The sequence below is a fragment of the Bos grunniens genome, chromosome 17 (genome assembly GCF_055505025.1).
Source record: "Bos grunniens cultivar Pamir isolate PY7600 chromosome 17, Bosgru_T2T1.0, whole genome shotgun sequence".
Taxonomy (NCBI): Eukaryota; Metazoa; Chordata; class Mammalia; order Artiodactyla; family Bovidae; genus Bos; species Bos grunniens.
The window spans coordinates 6,341,301-6,357,239 of NC_141181.1; the positions used below are offsets into that span (position 1 = coordinate 6,341,301).

General features: G+C 45.6%; 1 protein-coding gene across 13 annotated transcripts in view; it reads right to left on the bottom strand.

The window, feature by feature from the left end:
• The window catches only part of FHIP1A (FHF complex subunit HOOK interacting protein 1A), a 308,835-nt gene that overhangs the window by 41,284 nt on the left and 251,612 nt on the right, over window positions 1-15,939 (bottom strand). Inside the window, exon 1 of one of the 13 annotated variants that reach the window (XM_086346324.1) lies at window positions 15,536-15,728. The exons of the other annotated variants lie outside the window; for them this stretch is intronic. The gene's annotated coding sequence lies outside the window, so the exon portion shown is untranslated. Of the gene's footprint in view, window positions 1-15,535; window positions 15,729-15,939 lie in introns of those variants that run through there. 13 annotated transcript variants of the gene reach the window in all.

A 15,939-nucleotide genomic window follows, 5' to 3' on the forward strand; every position in this document is an offset into this window, starting at 1 on the left:
GGACCTTAGTTGGCAAAGTAACGTCTCTGCTTTTGAATATGCTATCTAGGTTGGTCATAACTTTCCTTCCAAGGAGTAAGCGTCTGTGTCCACATAGATATTACGAAATCAGTTCTGTCTGTTTTCTTTATTCTAAGCAAGTCCCCTACAGTACATCTGAATGCACTCTCAGAGCCCACTGACAGTACCCCGAGTGGCCTGAGCGCTGCGTCCGGCCAGGCCCCTACAGTACAGCTGAATGCACTCTCAGAGCCCACTGACAGTACCGAGTGGCCTGAGCGCTGCGTCCGGCCAGGCCCCTACAGTACAGCTGAATGCACTCTCAGAGCCCACTGACAGTACCGAGTGGCCTGAGCACTGCGTCCGGCAAGGCCCCTGCAGTACATCTGAATGCACTCTCAGAGCCCACTGACAGTACCCCGAGTGGCCTGAGCGCTACGTGCGGCCCTTCCATTCCCCACTCAGTGTCAATCTTATGACTCCTCACCCAACACACCCCTGTGTCATCTGACCAGATGTAAAAGCTCTCTGCGTCCAAATAAAGCACAGGAAACAGGTAAGCACCAACCACTTGGCAGACAAATTATTTGAAGAAGAGTCCTCCTCGTGGGCTGCCCTGCTTCTGAACAAACAGCTTCTATCCCTGTGTTCTCCTGCGTTCTCTAGCCCCAGGCTCACGGCACTTACTATGCTGTCCTGGGACGCAAGCTGCATCTTTTTCTTTATTACCGCAGGGCAATGGAAAGAGCCCTGCGCACAGACGGTACTCAATAAACATTTCCTGAGCAAATGACAGCCTCCACGGACCTGGCAATTTACATTTGCCAAAGCTGAGCTTAAGATTTTTAATTCTTCCCTCTTCTCTGCATGAGATCTGAAGGCCCCAGTGAGTGGGGACTTTTTTTAAAATAAAAATTACAGAATAACTGATGTCACCCAGAACAATTAAGGGGAAAGGACTGACACCACCACCAAACACACAGTTCCATTAGCTCACCCCCATTGCATGACTGCAATCTCCCTAGAGTAAAAATTTAACCTAAAATCATTAACACAAAATTTGAATTCCCTAACAATCTTGATTACTAGAAGAAAAAAGAAGTAGCATTAATCGATTCCTGGGTAGGGAGATCCTCTGGAGAAGGAAATGGCAACTTGAGTATTCTTGCCTGGGAAATCCCAGGGACAGAGGAGCCTGGTGGACTACAGCCCATGGGATCACAAAAAAGTTGGACACGACCAAGCGACTAAATGACAATAACAATCATTTCAAAGGGACCACGTGTGTAGTTTCTGTGTTTTCAACTTACCTGTGGAGCACTGCTGAGCTGACATGCTACACGCAATTCCAGGAGCTGCCTTTGCACCCACAGTGTGTAGCACCAGCTTTCCCCCTCTTTAGCTATGCATGGCTGTAATCAGCTCCAAAGCACAGCGATAAACTCTTGAGAATCTAAGTCTCAGTCTTTGGGACCTGGCATGAAAGGCGGGCATTAAGCATCTATTGTTTACTACTCTTAAACCAGATAAATGAAAAGATTTCTGTTTTTTTTTTTAGAAATCCAAGCTGTCATTTATAAGCTAAGAGGATTTAAGGAAGCACTTGGAGGGGCAGCATTTACATAACGTGCTATAAATATTAAAGCCCAACTCTATTAAGCATCAGGTTGCAAAGTCTTTATGAATCGAGGTCATCCTCACCTTAAATGAATACCCAAACCAAGAAAATCTGGTTCCCTTCTCTTTCCCCCTCTTCCCTCCTCCATATTCTCAGAGCCCTTAGAAGCCTTTTATCCTAGAAAATCTTCTCCCGCCCCATTATCTTGACTTCTCAGAAACTTCCTCTAATCCTCCAAATAGGAAACCTCCTTAAAGGAGGATGAGACCAGAGCCTAAGCGTGATCACTTGAAAGCTAATGATGAGCCACCAGGGGCAGGCGGCTGGGCTGTGCGGACTGTAAAATTCAGGTTCTGCCAATGCCCCAAAGAGCAAGGATCAGCCAAACGAGAAAGCAGCCGCCTTCTCGTGGGCCAGTCGTGAAGGACAGTCGGCTGCTGATGTAAGGAGGACCTTTCGGCCTCACGGTTGTGTGTCAGTATTTATTGACCTTGTTCTATAAAGAACTGCAGCTACAAATTTACATAGAAATTCCAGCAGAAAGGGTAAATGAGGTTCTGCCATATAATACACAATAATAAAGCTTGGGAATGTTCTTTCTTACTAAAGGCAGACCACAATGGCTGCAATGACTTAAGGAAAACTCAGGTCCTACAGACAAATAATTATCCTTTACAAGAAGGTACAACCATGAACCCAAACAGGATATTTGCCTAGGCACTTTCACATGCCTACTTCTCAGCCCAAGTTCTAGAATGAGACCCTGACACAGGTACTTATTTTTCCTGCTATGCAGTCCAGTTTAGTCTGTTTTTTGAAACCTCTTCACCACACTTTCCACCTCCACTGGCCCCTACCTGAGTTGTCCTTCACGCCAAGTGCCCTTCACCAACTGCTTAAACATGTCTTTCAAACCACAGTTTGAGACCCAAAGTAGGTAAAACAATCAATGCCTTGGTCCACTCATGGTTAGACCAGGTTCAAACAGAAAGTACTGGAATAGACTGCATGTAGTAAAAATAAGTCCTGTTTTGCCAAACTTGTATATAAATATTTGGTTCCAACTATATGTAATACATTTTGCATGTATATGTCTCGTTACATTCAATTAAGAAAATGCATAAACAGAAATGTAGAAAATAAGTTTCTGGCTGTGCATTAAATTAATAGTTACAACATTTGAAAAAAACACTAAAGTAGCAGTGCAAAAACCCAACCAATTCACAGCCTTTCCCCACCAGCGCCCTGCGCTCCAGGCTATCTCCCAGCAAGGCCTGGATCTCGGTGAACTGCATGGAGAGCTAAGGTCGGTTCTGTGGACAGGGGGGCAACTGAATTTACTGTCAGTCCACTCCTTTTTACCTTAGCCTGAGAGCTCCAACAGTGCGTCTGCATTTTAATTAAAATGTCGTTTCTCAGAAATGGACAAAATAAAGAATTTGTTTTCTTTGAAAAAGGGGATGAGAGGTAAGGGAGGAATTGACACTTTCCACTTGGGCAAAGTCAAAGCTCTCCCCAAAGTGAAGCTAGAACCCAGCCCAACCTCATGCCCACAATCGCGGCAGCGCATCAGCTACATGCACAGCGCGGGAAGGACACTGAGCATATAGACACCCCGACCTTTCCGTGATCAGCTCTAGCCGGGCAATTCCATTCGCATCTAAATTAGCACCAGAATCCTCCCTGGAATGGCAGGTTTATGTGTGTCCTGAACGATACATCCCCGCCTGCTAGCTGTGTTTTGTATGAGATCTGGTCACACTGGGACAAACAGATGGTTACTACCTTCTGTTGCCCAGGCAGGTGGTGGGCAGCGGGATCAGGCTACTGCTGCACCCTCTCCACGTTAAAAGGCACCCTTCTTTGGCGTCCCCTTTGGTGTAGAGGAGATAACTAGCCCAGCAAGGTTCTTCTGGGTCCTCCATGAGGCCTCAGCCCCAGTGGCTCCACCCAGGGGCAGGAAACAAGGAGACCAGGGGCCCCCGGACCACTGAAATCAGTACGGGGAAGCAAAGATGAGGCTGGATAGCGTGAAACAGACACGAAGGGGTTTTCCCAGGGAACACAGGCTGCTGCTGCCAGAGGGAGAGCCACCGAGGGACAGGCAGGGCGTGTCCGCCCCAGGGCAGCCGCCGCTGCAGCTGGACTCTTCCCAGCCTTCTCCTTCCCTCCCAGGACACAGAGCACGAGCAACACTCAGGAACAGGAGCAGAGACACAGACATCCTGGTTCTCAGGGAGCGGCACCACTGTTTCAGCCAAAAATTCAGGACCGAAAACATTCAATTATTCCCAGTCTGCAAAAAGGCTGCACTGAAGATTCAGGCTCCTTCCCTCCTGGCCCCTCCTGCTCCTTGGCCTCCAGGCACTCACTGCCTCTACCCCACCAGCAGAGGCAGGCGGGGATGTGAGAGGAGGTGACATCCAAAGTCAATTCAGTTCAGTTCAGCCGCTCAGTCATGTCCAACTCTTTGCTACCCCATGGGCTGCAGCACGTCAGGCTTCCCTGTCCTTCACCAACTCCCGGAGCCTACTCAAACTCATGTCCATCGCGTTGGTGATGCCATCCAACCATCTCATCCTCTGTTGTCCCCTTCTCCTCCTGCCTTCAGTCTTTCCCAGCACCAAGGTCTTTTCCAATTAGTCGATTCTTCACATCAGGTGGCCAAAGTATTGGAGCTTCAGCTTCAGCATCAGTCCTTCCAGTGAATATTCAGGATGATTTCCTTTAGGATGGACTGGTTGGATCTCCTTGCAGTCCAAAGGACTCAAGAGTCTTCTCCAACACCACAGTTCAAAAGCATCAATTCTTCAGTGCTCAGCTTTCTTTGTAGTCCAACTCTCACATCCATACATGACTACTGGAAAAACCATAGCTTTGACTAGATGGACCTTTACTGGTAAAGTAATGTTTCTGCTTTTAATAAGCTATCTAGGTTGGTCATAGCTTTTCTTCCAAGGAGCAAGTGTCTTTTAATTTCATGGCTGCAGTCACCATCTGCAGTGATTTTGGAGCCAAAGAAAATAAATTCTCCCACTGTTTCCAGTGTTTCCCCATTTATTTGCCATGAAGTGATGGGACCGGATGCCATGATCTTAGTTTTTTGAATGTTGAGTTTTAAGCCAACTTTAAAAAAAAATTAATTTATTTATTTTAATTGGAGGCTAATTACTTTATAATATTATAGTGGTTTTTGCCATACATTGACATTAATCAGCCATGGGTGTACATGTGTTCCCCATCCTGACCCCCCAACTTTTCACTCTCCTCTTTCATTTTCATCAAGAGGCTCTTTAGTTCCTCTTTGCTCTCTGCCATAAGTCAATAGGTGTGGCTATTCATTCCTAAAATAACTGAGGAAAGAGATTACAGTGATGGCTACAATGATTTCTGCAACATATTTTAAGGAAAAGAAGTTAAAAGTAAAACCAGTCTCTGCCTCTTCCCCCATTATTTTCTTGATGTATCTATAATACATTAAATATATGAATTAATTAAATCAATTAAATATTAATTGACTGACTAATTAAACAGAAGATACTTCTCCTTGCCTATGATAAACCTCTCCCTGGAGAAGTCAGCAAATTATTTATAAAGCCTTCCTTCCTATTCTATGAGTATATAATGTCTACAATCCTACTTCATTATAATGTAACTTATCAGAGTATAATTCAATATATGATCCACTATATTTGAACTATATCCAGTATAGAATTTCATTGCTGAAATACTCCAAGTATCACTAAGAAAGTTATTTCACAGTATGGCAGCTCTGTGGTCAGAAACAACAAGGAAATTCTGAAGCAAAGTAAGTTTTATCTCAGTAGCAAGGATCTGAAGAGTATTCCGAAGATCATTTCACCCATCCCTTTCTGTTTACTAATTCTTCCAGAAAGATTCTTCTTAGTTGCAATATGAAGAACTATAAAAACAACATCACCAATCTGCTTTGGGGCACCTGTGTATAACTGAAGACCATTCTCAGCATATTGTTTCAGCTCTCTGAGTCCACACCATCTCAGGGGAACTGAGTGGGCCTAAGCAGAAAAGATACTTATTGGAAGAAGCCTAGGGTAAGCTAACAGGACCGCCAGAAGCCTGAAGAGCAAGCTTAGAGAAGAAGGGAGGTCTGAGGGTGGAAAGCCAGAGACAACCAAACAGGGATTGCACAGCTTCCTTTGGCAGCACAGCTCAGGAGGTCTCTGCAATCAAGAAAGCATGCCTCAAGGTGAAGTAAAATTCCACCTGCTGTAATGTAAAGTGTGCCTTACACTCACTGCCCTCAGGTTAAGTGGTGGTGGGGAAATGCTGTCCCCCCAAACTCCACTTCCCTTCCTGTTCTGCAGTTCTTATGAAAGCCCTCAGCTTCCTCTTTGCTAGACTAAATCCATTCCCTTTCTCACTCTTGTTAATGCATTTTTCCATTTTTTAAGATTGCAAACTTACTGCAGAAATGACTATGTCTGACCTACAGTGTGAATTCTCAAAACAATTTGTACGCCAGCAGGTACCCAAAGGATAATCAATAAACATGTCAGGATGGAAATCAGGTACCCTGTTACTAATAAAACAAACAAACAAATATGGTTTTCAAAGTCTATGTTGGGGATGCCTTCATGAGCAAGGTAGTTAGATTCATTTGACAATATGTGACCCGCAGAGGCAATCTTCCTTTTCTGTGTGTGCTAAGTCACTCAGTCATGTCCAACTCTTGGTGAACACTTCATAGGAAATAAAGAGCCTGACTCATGCCACGCTCTTGATTATGGCAACTGAGAAAAGTGATGCATTGGGAAAAAGGAAACGCTTCCTTGGGCTTCCTCCTAATTACTCTTCTTGATTAACAAGACAATACTATTGAATTCTGACGAGCAAACATTAAACCCAGTGGTGGAGGGGAAATGGTTAAGAGGGTGGTTTCAGGCAGCTTCTTTAGAATGGAGTTTTATTTGAGAACAACTGTCACGTGGTGGCCTCTAATGCCTGTCACCCCAATCCCCACTGAGTCTGATTGCTGGGTTCCATGTGTTGTTTGGGAGTGGAATTTTACACATGGACAGTTTTCCTAGACACCAAAACTGTAACAAAGACAAGTTCTGATGATAAAGGGCAGGTTTCACTCCTGGCTTCTTATCCACTAGAGAAGACCTCAATACAATGCAAGACCGAGAAAATACACAGGTGTTCCCTCCAACAAATTCAGTAATTCTAGTCTTCCTGGCGGTTTTCTCTGTTATCCCAAACTTGTTCATCACCAGGTACCCACTAACCACAGGGTGAGGCACAGAGGGGCAGCCTGTCAGTTATTCTTTCTGTCTCACTTAAAATGCAAGTCAGTCATAAAAGAGACCGGAGAGGGGGACTCTTAAAAGAAGCTCACTTCTTTTAAGTATGTAAATGTTAGACAGTGTTAGTCGATCAGTCGATCAGTCGTGCCCGACTCTTTGTGATTCTATGGACTGTAGCCTGCCAGGTTCCTCTGTCCATGGGATTCTCCAGGCAACAACACTGGAGCGGGTTGCCGTGCGCTGCTCCAGGGGATCTTCCTGACCCAGGGATCAAACTCGAATCTCCTGCATTGCAGGTGGATTCTTTACCGTCTGAGCCACCGGGAAAGCCCCCTACAATTTTCTATGCTATTACATAATCTTCTGCATTTACTGGAAAAGTTCATTGAGTCAACATCCCTAACTATCTCAAGCAGGTTAACTAAATCACTTTTAGAATAAGGAAATGAATAAAATACATAATGCTTTAAAAAGTTAGTGTGGGGCAAGAGAAAACTATATCAAGAACGTGAAATAAGCAGGCTATAAGCTTCCTTTGCGTTCTCTTTGTTTTTTGGTTTTCTTACAACTACCTGAAGAAAAGCCTGCAGGGCATTTGTTGCTGATAAATCTTTAATGATCTCTTAGGAGCATGCAGGGAAAGAATAAAAGATTAACACCAACTTTCAGACCAGATTCTCCCTGCCTTCTCTACTTTTGTTTCCAAGATGAATACCACCTGCCTGCCTTAGATAAGGTGGAGTTTGTGTGAGCTGTTTTTTGTGTTTCTCCATGTAGAGTGGGTGGGACCCTTCCTATCTTTCCATGATCCTGACGCTTAAGAGCAGAATCCTGCTTAAGAGCAGAATCCTGTGATTCTGCATTATGTCCCTTCTGCACTTGTTGAAAAAGAAAGAAATCTAATTTTTCTTTTCAAATCAAAAAATAAACGAAAGCTTAATTTATAGCCCTAATTTTCTTCCCCTGCAGCAGGACAGAAGTGACGTGAAGAATTATGGGAGGTCAGAGATGGGGAGGCTTCACAGTACCTGGGACCCGCTCAAACTCCAAAACGGGGTGGGTGGGCGTGTATAAGGCAGTGAATACAGACAGGTTGGTCTCCCAACTTCTACAGTTTTGTGTTTTTTTTTGAAGTATAGATGATTTACAATATTGTGCTCGTTTTAGTATATTGATTCACTTTTTTGCAGATTATAGTCCAATATGGATTATTACAAAATAATGGGAATGATTCCCTGTGCTCTGCAGTAAACCCTTGCTGCTTACTAACTTCTATAATTTTTAAAGCAGCAAATCTAGGGGAGAAGAGCTGTCCAAGGAAAAGGGGCAGAACCAGAGAGTTTGGGATCAACATGTACACACTGCTATGTTTAACATAAGTACCCAGGGCTTCCTTGGTGTCTCGGTGGTAAAAGATCTGCCTGCCGATGCAGGAGACATGGGTTCAGTCCCTGGTGGGGCAGGATCCCACGTGCCGTGGAGCAATTAAGCCCATGTACTGCGACCACTGAGCCCGTGCTCTAGAGCCAGGAGCTGCAACTACAGAGCCCACGCACCACAAGTGCTGAAGCCCGAGCATCCAAGAGCCTGTGCTCCATACCCAGAGGAGCCCACCACCAGAAGCCTGTACACCGCAACCAAGAGCAGCCACAGCGAGAGAAGAAACCCACACGGCTACAAAGACTCAGCACAGCCACAGATACATACAACTATTTCAAAAAATAAGATGGATAACCAAGGGCCTACTGTCTAGCACAGGGAACTCTGCTCAGTGTCATATGACAGCCTGGATGGAGCGGGGGTTGGGGGAGAATGGATACATGCATACGTGTAGCTGAGTCCTTCTGTTGTCCACCTGAAACTATCACAACACTGCTAATAGGCTGTAATCCAATATAAAATTAAAAATTAAAAAACAAACCAAAAACCAGCCTGTATAGTGCAAGTCTGTGAAGCAGTAAACCACCCTCCAACCCTGCAGCGTCACCCGGCAGAACAGCCCCCAGGGCCATAGCCTGGAAAGCAGACAGCTCTACCGGAGCAGAAAGTGCCTTCTGCCCACGAGACCACGGTGCTTGTGAGTCAAGCAGGAGACGCCCTTCATCCTCCTCTCTGCCGCCCAGCAGGGCATCCCTGGTGCAGCCAACAACCCACACAAGCCTATCCCTGCCCAGCCAGCACTTTTACAAGAATTACAGTAACTGGAACTTCCCACTGCCCGTCAATGTTAACATGGAAGAAACCCTGAGGTTTAGAGTGGGGACTTCTAAATGTCCCCCAGTACTCAGTCTCCTTTTCTTCCTGGGAACAAATCCTAACTTTAGAGCTAAAAACCACATTTCCCTTCTTCCTTTGCATGTAAGTACCTCAGTATATACCTTGGCCAGTGATGTATAAACAGAATTGGTGGATGGGATGAGACAAGATTATCAAAGGGCATTTTCTGTTAGTTACAGTTAAACCCTATGCAAACTCATCCAGTGTTTTCTCTGGAAATAAGATGACTTGCTTGGTAAGTAAACTGCTAGAGAGATCTCATCCACAGCACTGAGAACAGTGCCTCCTGTATACCAGGCACTCAGAACAGAAACGAATTTTCCTAGAAGACCAACTGCGACTACTGCAGCCCATGACAGAGCAGAACGTGGCGTCAAGACTAATGGCATAGCCCGTTCTGCGAGCAATCCTCCAAAACACGACAACAGTCCTTTCTGAAGCTTTTTAAAGCCATGGCACATCACAAGAATTTATAACAATATGATACTTACCATTACTAAACACAGTGCACTCCAATATTTTCTCTTTGATTCTGTTTTGAAGTGCTGTTTGTGACCCACCAGACTGATTTTGCGGAGAAGGCAATGGCACCCCACTCCAGTATTCGTGCCTGGAATATCCTATGGATGGAGGAGCCTGGTGGGCTGCAGTCCATTGGATCGCTAAGAGTCGGACACCACTGAGCGACTTCACTTTCACTTTTCACTTTCATGCACTGGAGAAGGAAATGGCAACCCACTCCAGTGTTCTTGCCTGGAGAATCCAGGGATGGGGGAGCCTGGTGGGCTGCCATCTATGGGATGACTCGCACAGAGTCAGACATGACTGAAGCAACTTAGCAAAGCAAAGACTGATTTTGTGGCTCATTAGTGTGACAAGACTCAGCATTCAAAACTGTTTAAAATATATATATTTACTTCCCTGTTAAATTTTCTGTCCACTAACAAATGAATAAGCACTACAGTATAATTTTTAATGTAAAATTAAATGGAAAGAAAGTGGTAGAAATAACCAAAACATTGTTCTTATTTTGTTTGACATTTTATATAGTTAAATACAAGCACTGATGTCTTGGAGCCCCTACAACATAAGACAAATACTGAATCTGCACTGGGAAGACCTGCCTGGGACTTTGGAGGAGCAGAGAGCTGGCTAGGTGACCCATCCTCCTCCAGTCTCAACTCCTCCCTGGCAACAGGCAGCACTGTCTCTCTGCATTCAGCAAAGCAGGCTGTCTTTCCCCCAAGTTTGGTTCCTAAACTTCTACCCAGGGTAGGTAAGTACTTGTGTTAGCTGTTCTTTCTCTTTGCTGAGCAGCAAATTAAAAATGTATTTCCTTCTAAGCTGGAATTCTCAGAATCTAGAGATAATAATTTAAGATTTTTTTTTTTAAAGGCATCAGAGCATAGTTGAAAATGGACTGCAGTGGAATGCGAAACAGATGCATGTTGACCCTTAGGAGCTGGGGGCCTTGGGCAAGTCAAGCAACCTCCGGGCGTGCCAGCTTGCTGGGGCTGCACACAGAGCCTGGAGCCTCTGACCCGCCGCATCAGCTCGGGCAGGAAGCTAACGTTTATCAACAAAGGTCAACCATGAGATGCAGTGACAGCCTCTGTGAAAAGTGCCTTCCTCCACAGATTTTGGTAAGAACATAAAGGAGGGAGGCTCTACAAGATAATAAAAAGCACTTTGGAACACTTAGAGGACGCCAAAATGTAAATACAAAGCCGCCACGTCAACCTTCTGAGGATACGCTAATGTTGAAGAACTGAAACATCATCAATTTCGTATCCTCTGTTCCTCTCACAAACATTAGGCTCGTGGACTCTGGATATTTCTTTCCCAATCTTTCTCATGTTCTCAGCTGTAAAATGATGGTGTTGAACTAGCTGATCCATCTTCTCAGTTTCTAAAACCTGAGATTCTTTGAGTCCGTATCGTGGCATGAGACATGAGCCAGTTCTGGATCTTCATCTTGGTGATTTTACCTTCCAGCATAACCAACACCTGACTTTATTCTAGCATAGTGATAAGGGTGCGAGCCACTGTTTTTTGATATATTTATCAAATATATCAACTGCATATTCACTGAGGGCTTTTCATGTGCAGCTGAGGAAACATAAAAGCAGCATAAGACACATCCTGCCCCTCACGGTACCACAGCAGCCGGCTGGTGAAACTCACGTAATGAGACGAGCGCTAAACTGTGTGGTCCCGGGTGGAGGGAAAGCAGTGCGTGCTTCAGTGCAAGGCGAGAGCCCAATATCAGGACTGTGCTGGGACTCAACAGACAGAAGAGGAAGAATACTCCAGCAGGAGCATGGGGATAAGAGAGGACCATGTGGGCACCGCTCTGACTTCAGATTTACATCTGAAAAGCTCGGGGTAGGACTTCCCTGGTGGCTAATATTCTGTGCTCCCAATGTCGGGGGCTGGGGTTGGATCCCAGTCAGGGAACTAGATCCTGCATGCTGCAACTAAGACCCAGTGCAGCCAAATAAAACACATAAAATTAAATTTCAAGAAAAGAAAATCACAGGGGAAGTGAGGTCCATAGGTAGGAAGGGGTCAGACTGGGGGTGGGAGGAAGGGGATTTCAAAATCAAGTGGAAGAGTCTCAATTATCTTCCGCAGGCAACAGGCACCCATTTTAGGTTCTTGAGCACTAGAAGGACATTTAAACTACTACTACTGTTTTTTAAAAACATGATTTACTACTTCCAATTTGCTAGAATTTTAAAAGGCTGGATTTTTGTAGACCTGATAGAAAACCAATCTCTCCAATCCTAAGACTTCTTTTCCAACACAGAATCTCCTGGCAAAGCACTTCTGGGCTTTCTCTGCCTTCTTCAATAACTCTTCCCCTGGCGAGGGGGTAACTTGTCATTTTGATGTGGCTGTCCCTTCCTCTCTCTCTCCTTCCAGGAGCCAGGCTGCCAGCAGGAAGGACACATTCTTCTCTGCATCTGGAAGAGTCTGTCTAATTCTGGGCTCAGTATTAGGAATTCTTATGTACAGGCATAAACCCTACTCTCCAGCACCCGTGTTACTGATAATAAAGCTGCTCTTTTGCTCCTCCATCTGCCTCACTCATTTTTTTCTCAACTTGTCAGAACCCAGATGGAGAAGAAATCCCTTTATACCCAATTAGAATATACTGACTATTCTGAAACTGCATTACAGGTCCCTCAGCTGCACAGTTTACCCTGATTCACGTAAATGCCTTCGACTCTAGGCTCAGAGCTTCAGTGAACAGCGCTGTCCTTCAGACACTGGCAACTTACGGCAAAGGACCGAGGTAGCACCAAGAAAGCTCTAAGGGGACACTCAGGCAGTGCTAACAGCGATCTTGGGACAGCCATTCGGAACAGCTGCCTCGTTCAGGCCCCCACCAGTCCCAATCCTGGCACCATCTCTTCTCCGGTCCAGACTACCCCGCTGTTAGCGAACCACTGACTGAAACTGTACCCCTTGGCCAGGCAGATGATGACCACTTGCAGGAGTTGTCTCACAACAGGAGGTCCTGGTAAGGAATGTGGTGCCGCTGTTGAAAACTAACCGGGAGAATTCAGAAGGAACCAAAAGGGGGAAGCAGATGCTGGCCCAAAACGTGCCTCATAAAGCTAGCTAGAAGAGTTTAGGCTACCCTGGCGGCTCAGATGGTAATGAATCCACCTGCAACACCAGAGACCCAGGCTCGATCCCTGGGTCGGGAAGACCCTTTGGACAAGGGAACGGCTACCACTCCAGTTTTTCTGCCTGGAAGAGTCCCACGGACAGAGAAGCTTGGCGGGCTACAGTCCATGGGGTGGCAGTCAGACACCGCTAATCGACCAACACTTTCACTTCACACCTCAAAAAGAGGGAGGAGACACCACCCCATAGTATGTCCTGTCAACCTTCCAGACTCCTCTGCACTGGAATCCATCTTGGCAGACAGACGTGCAGGCCACAGGGAAGGCCCCTGAGTCAGACCAAAGATGGGCCAAGCAAGATGATTGGCCAGAGACAACCTGGAAACTAAGCCCATTACCGTAAAACCCGAGACTGTGAGCCGTGTGTCAGAGCGGTCCTCCAGGCTCCCGCACCCTGCTGCTCTCTGCCCTGGCACCCCTTCCCAATAGTCTCTTGCTTTGTTAGCACACCTGTCTCCTTGGACAGTTCAGTTCCGGGTGTCAGACAAGAGCTGACTTTTGGGCCCTGGAAGGCGGCCCTTCCTGAAGCACCATGGCACCAGTCATGCCTTATATTAAAGTAATCCCCACAAGTCACATTTCCCCTTCTTCCCTGCTAACCCCCATTCTACACTGTGCAAATAAAAATGTCTATTCTAGTGCCTTTGAGGTAAACAAACAGAATATACACAAGATGAGTCACCAATGGAATTAACTCTTCTAGGGAGCAACTACACTTGAAGGCATTAATATGTGATGAGACTAAATTATGGCACATTGGTTACGTGAGGATGAAAATTCTAAGTTTCCCAGGCGGGACCCCTGTTAACACTGCTTTTCCACACCCATTCTCAGTCCACAGGCACGACAGCTGGACACACGGACCATGAGGCTACTTGTATTTCAGGGACCATTTCCAAAGGAGAGGGAGAAAGTCGTTTATTACTATCATTATCATTAATTATCACTATTATTAACAGTATCAATAATTCCAGAAACAGCTGCCATGTATGGAGACCCCGCTCTGTGGCAAGCATTGTGCTAGGTGCTTCACACAGGAGTTAATTCACCTTGGCCCTGAGGCCAAGGTATAGGTATTAGGGTTCTCATCTTACAGATTAAAAAAACAAAAACTGAGCCTTACGAACTTGCCCCCAAAGTCCACAGCAAGTGGCAGAGACCAGATTCATGAGAGACCAGATCTGCTCGATACAAAATTTCATGTTCTTCACACAACAGGTCTGTCTTGCAAAAACCAAGACAAGAATTCTAACAATTCCTTGACATTCTCATCCCTTTGCCCTCTGAAGACAGAGCAGAAATACTTTGAAAGTGAATAGCTGTATCAATTATGTGGACCGATCACGGTCAAAGACACTGTTTCCCATTGAAAGAGTTCAAATGATGGCATCTCAGAGGACCCATGCCCTCCCTGCCCTTTTCCCACCTCACCCTTCCTCTGATTCAGCTTTGCTTCTCAGAAGTGACCTGCTTCCAGCGACAGAGCAGGACTTACTCCAGAAAACACTTTCTCCAAAGAGCTTTCTAAGCACCCTAATCCTGGACACCAACGTTCCCACTGCCATCAGGACAAATGCCAACAATATACAGTCAATGGCCTCAGATGAGGACAATTACAAGAATAAACTGCTTATGTGTCAATAAAACTGGGAGGAAAAAGCACTCCCTTCTGGCCTCACTGCCCCTGGCGACCCAGATCATATACCATAACCACCTCCACCAGCACCAGAGAGAGCAGTGAGCATGGAGTCACTAGACATCGTGACGACGTCCTTACTCCAGTCACAGTACAGTATAACCACTGCTGGTCCCAAAGAGAACACTGGCTTTCAAATACAGATCTCCAATGTTCAAACTGGATTTGGAATCCAATGGTTCACAACACACTTTCAGAGACATCATAGAGCAGTGGTTCTGAACCCCAGCTCCATGCTAGAATCACTTGGAGAGCATTTTAAACACACCCGGGCTCACATCCCACCCAGATCCAGATAAATCAGACTCTCCAGGGGTGGGGCCAGGCTTCCCTTGTTGATTCCGACATGCACCAGGGTGAGAACCACAGTCAGAAAGGATGCTGACACTGCACAGGAGCTAAGGGGGCACCAGAGACATCACATTTCAGCTGCTGGAGTAACAAAGGCAAAAAAAAGAAAGAAAGAAGTCCAGCTTTTGCGGAGCATACTCTGTAAATACAAAGAGGATCACCACATCTTTTAAAAAGAAAACTCAGCTGCAGAAGGTAGTGAGCATTTCAGATCTCAGGGCAAAGTCAGTGAAGAGACCTCCGCACTGTGTTGCTCACTCAGTCATCAAGTTACCCTGCTTGAAAGACTCCATCTTCTGCCACCGATCACGTGAGATAAGTATTTTGCGGAGCTTGAGAAAAGATTTTAAATCTCTATTGAAGGAAACAAAAGAATAATTTGGAAGCATCCCAAAAACTTCATTTATCCAACTGGGTAGAAAAATACTGCACATTTACTGAAAAAGTTAATTGGCCAAATTAGTACTAGTGGATTTCCCAGTAATAATAGCAGGATTTGACTAATTCCCAACTATTATGGGAAGACCCATTACAGAAGAGTTAATGTTTTGAATTAATGAGTAAAACAATCCAAGCACTGCTAGAAAATATAGGCTGATATACTACCTACCTCCTAACCCTCCTTCCACCATTAAAGGAGCTGCGGCAACAGCCTGGTCATGGAGGTGCCTCGTTCTGAGCACAGTTCGGTTCAGTTCAGTTCAGTCGCTCAGTCGTGTCCGACTCTCTGCGACCCCATGAATCGCAGCACGCCAGGCCTCCCTGTCCATCACCAACTCCCAGAGTTCACTCAGACTCACGTCCATCGAGTCAGTGATGCCATCCAGCCATCTCATCCTCTGTCGTTCCCTTCTCCTCCTGCCCCCAATCCCTCACAGCATCAGTCTTTTCCAATGAGTCAACTCTTTGCATGAGGTGGCCAAAGTACTGGAGTTTCAGCTTTAGCATCATTCCTTCCAAAGAAATCCCAGGGCTGATCTCCTTCAGAATGGACTGGTTGGATCTCCTTGCAGT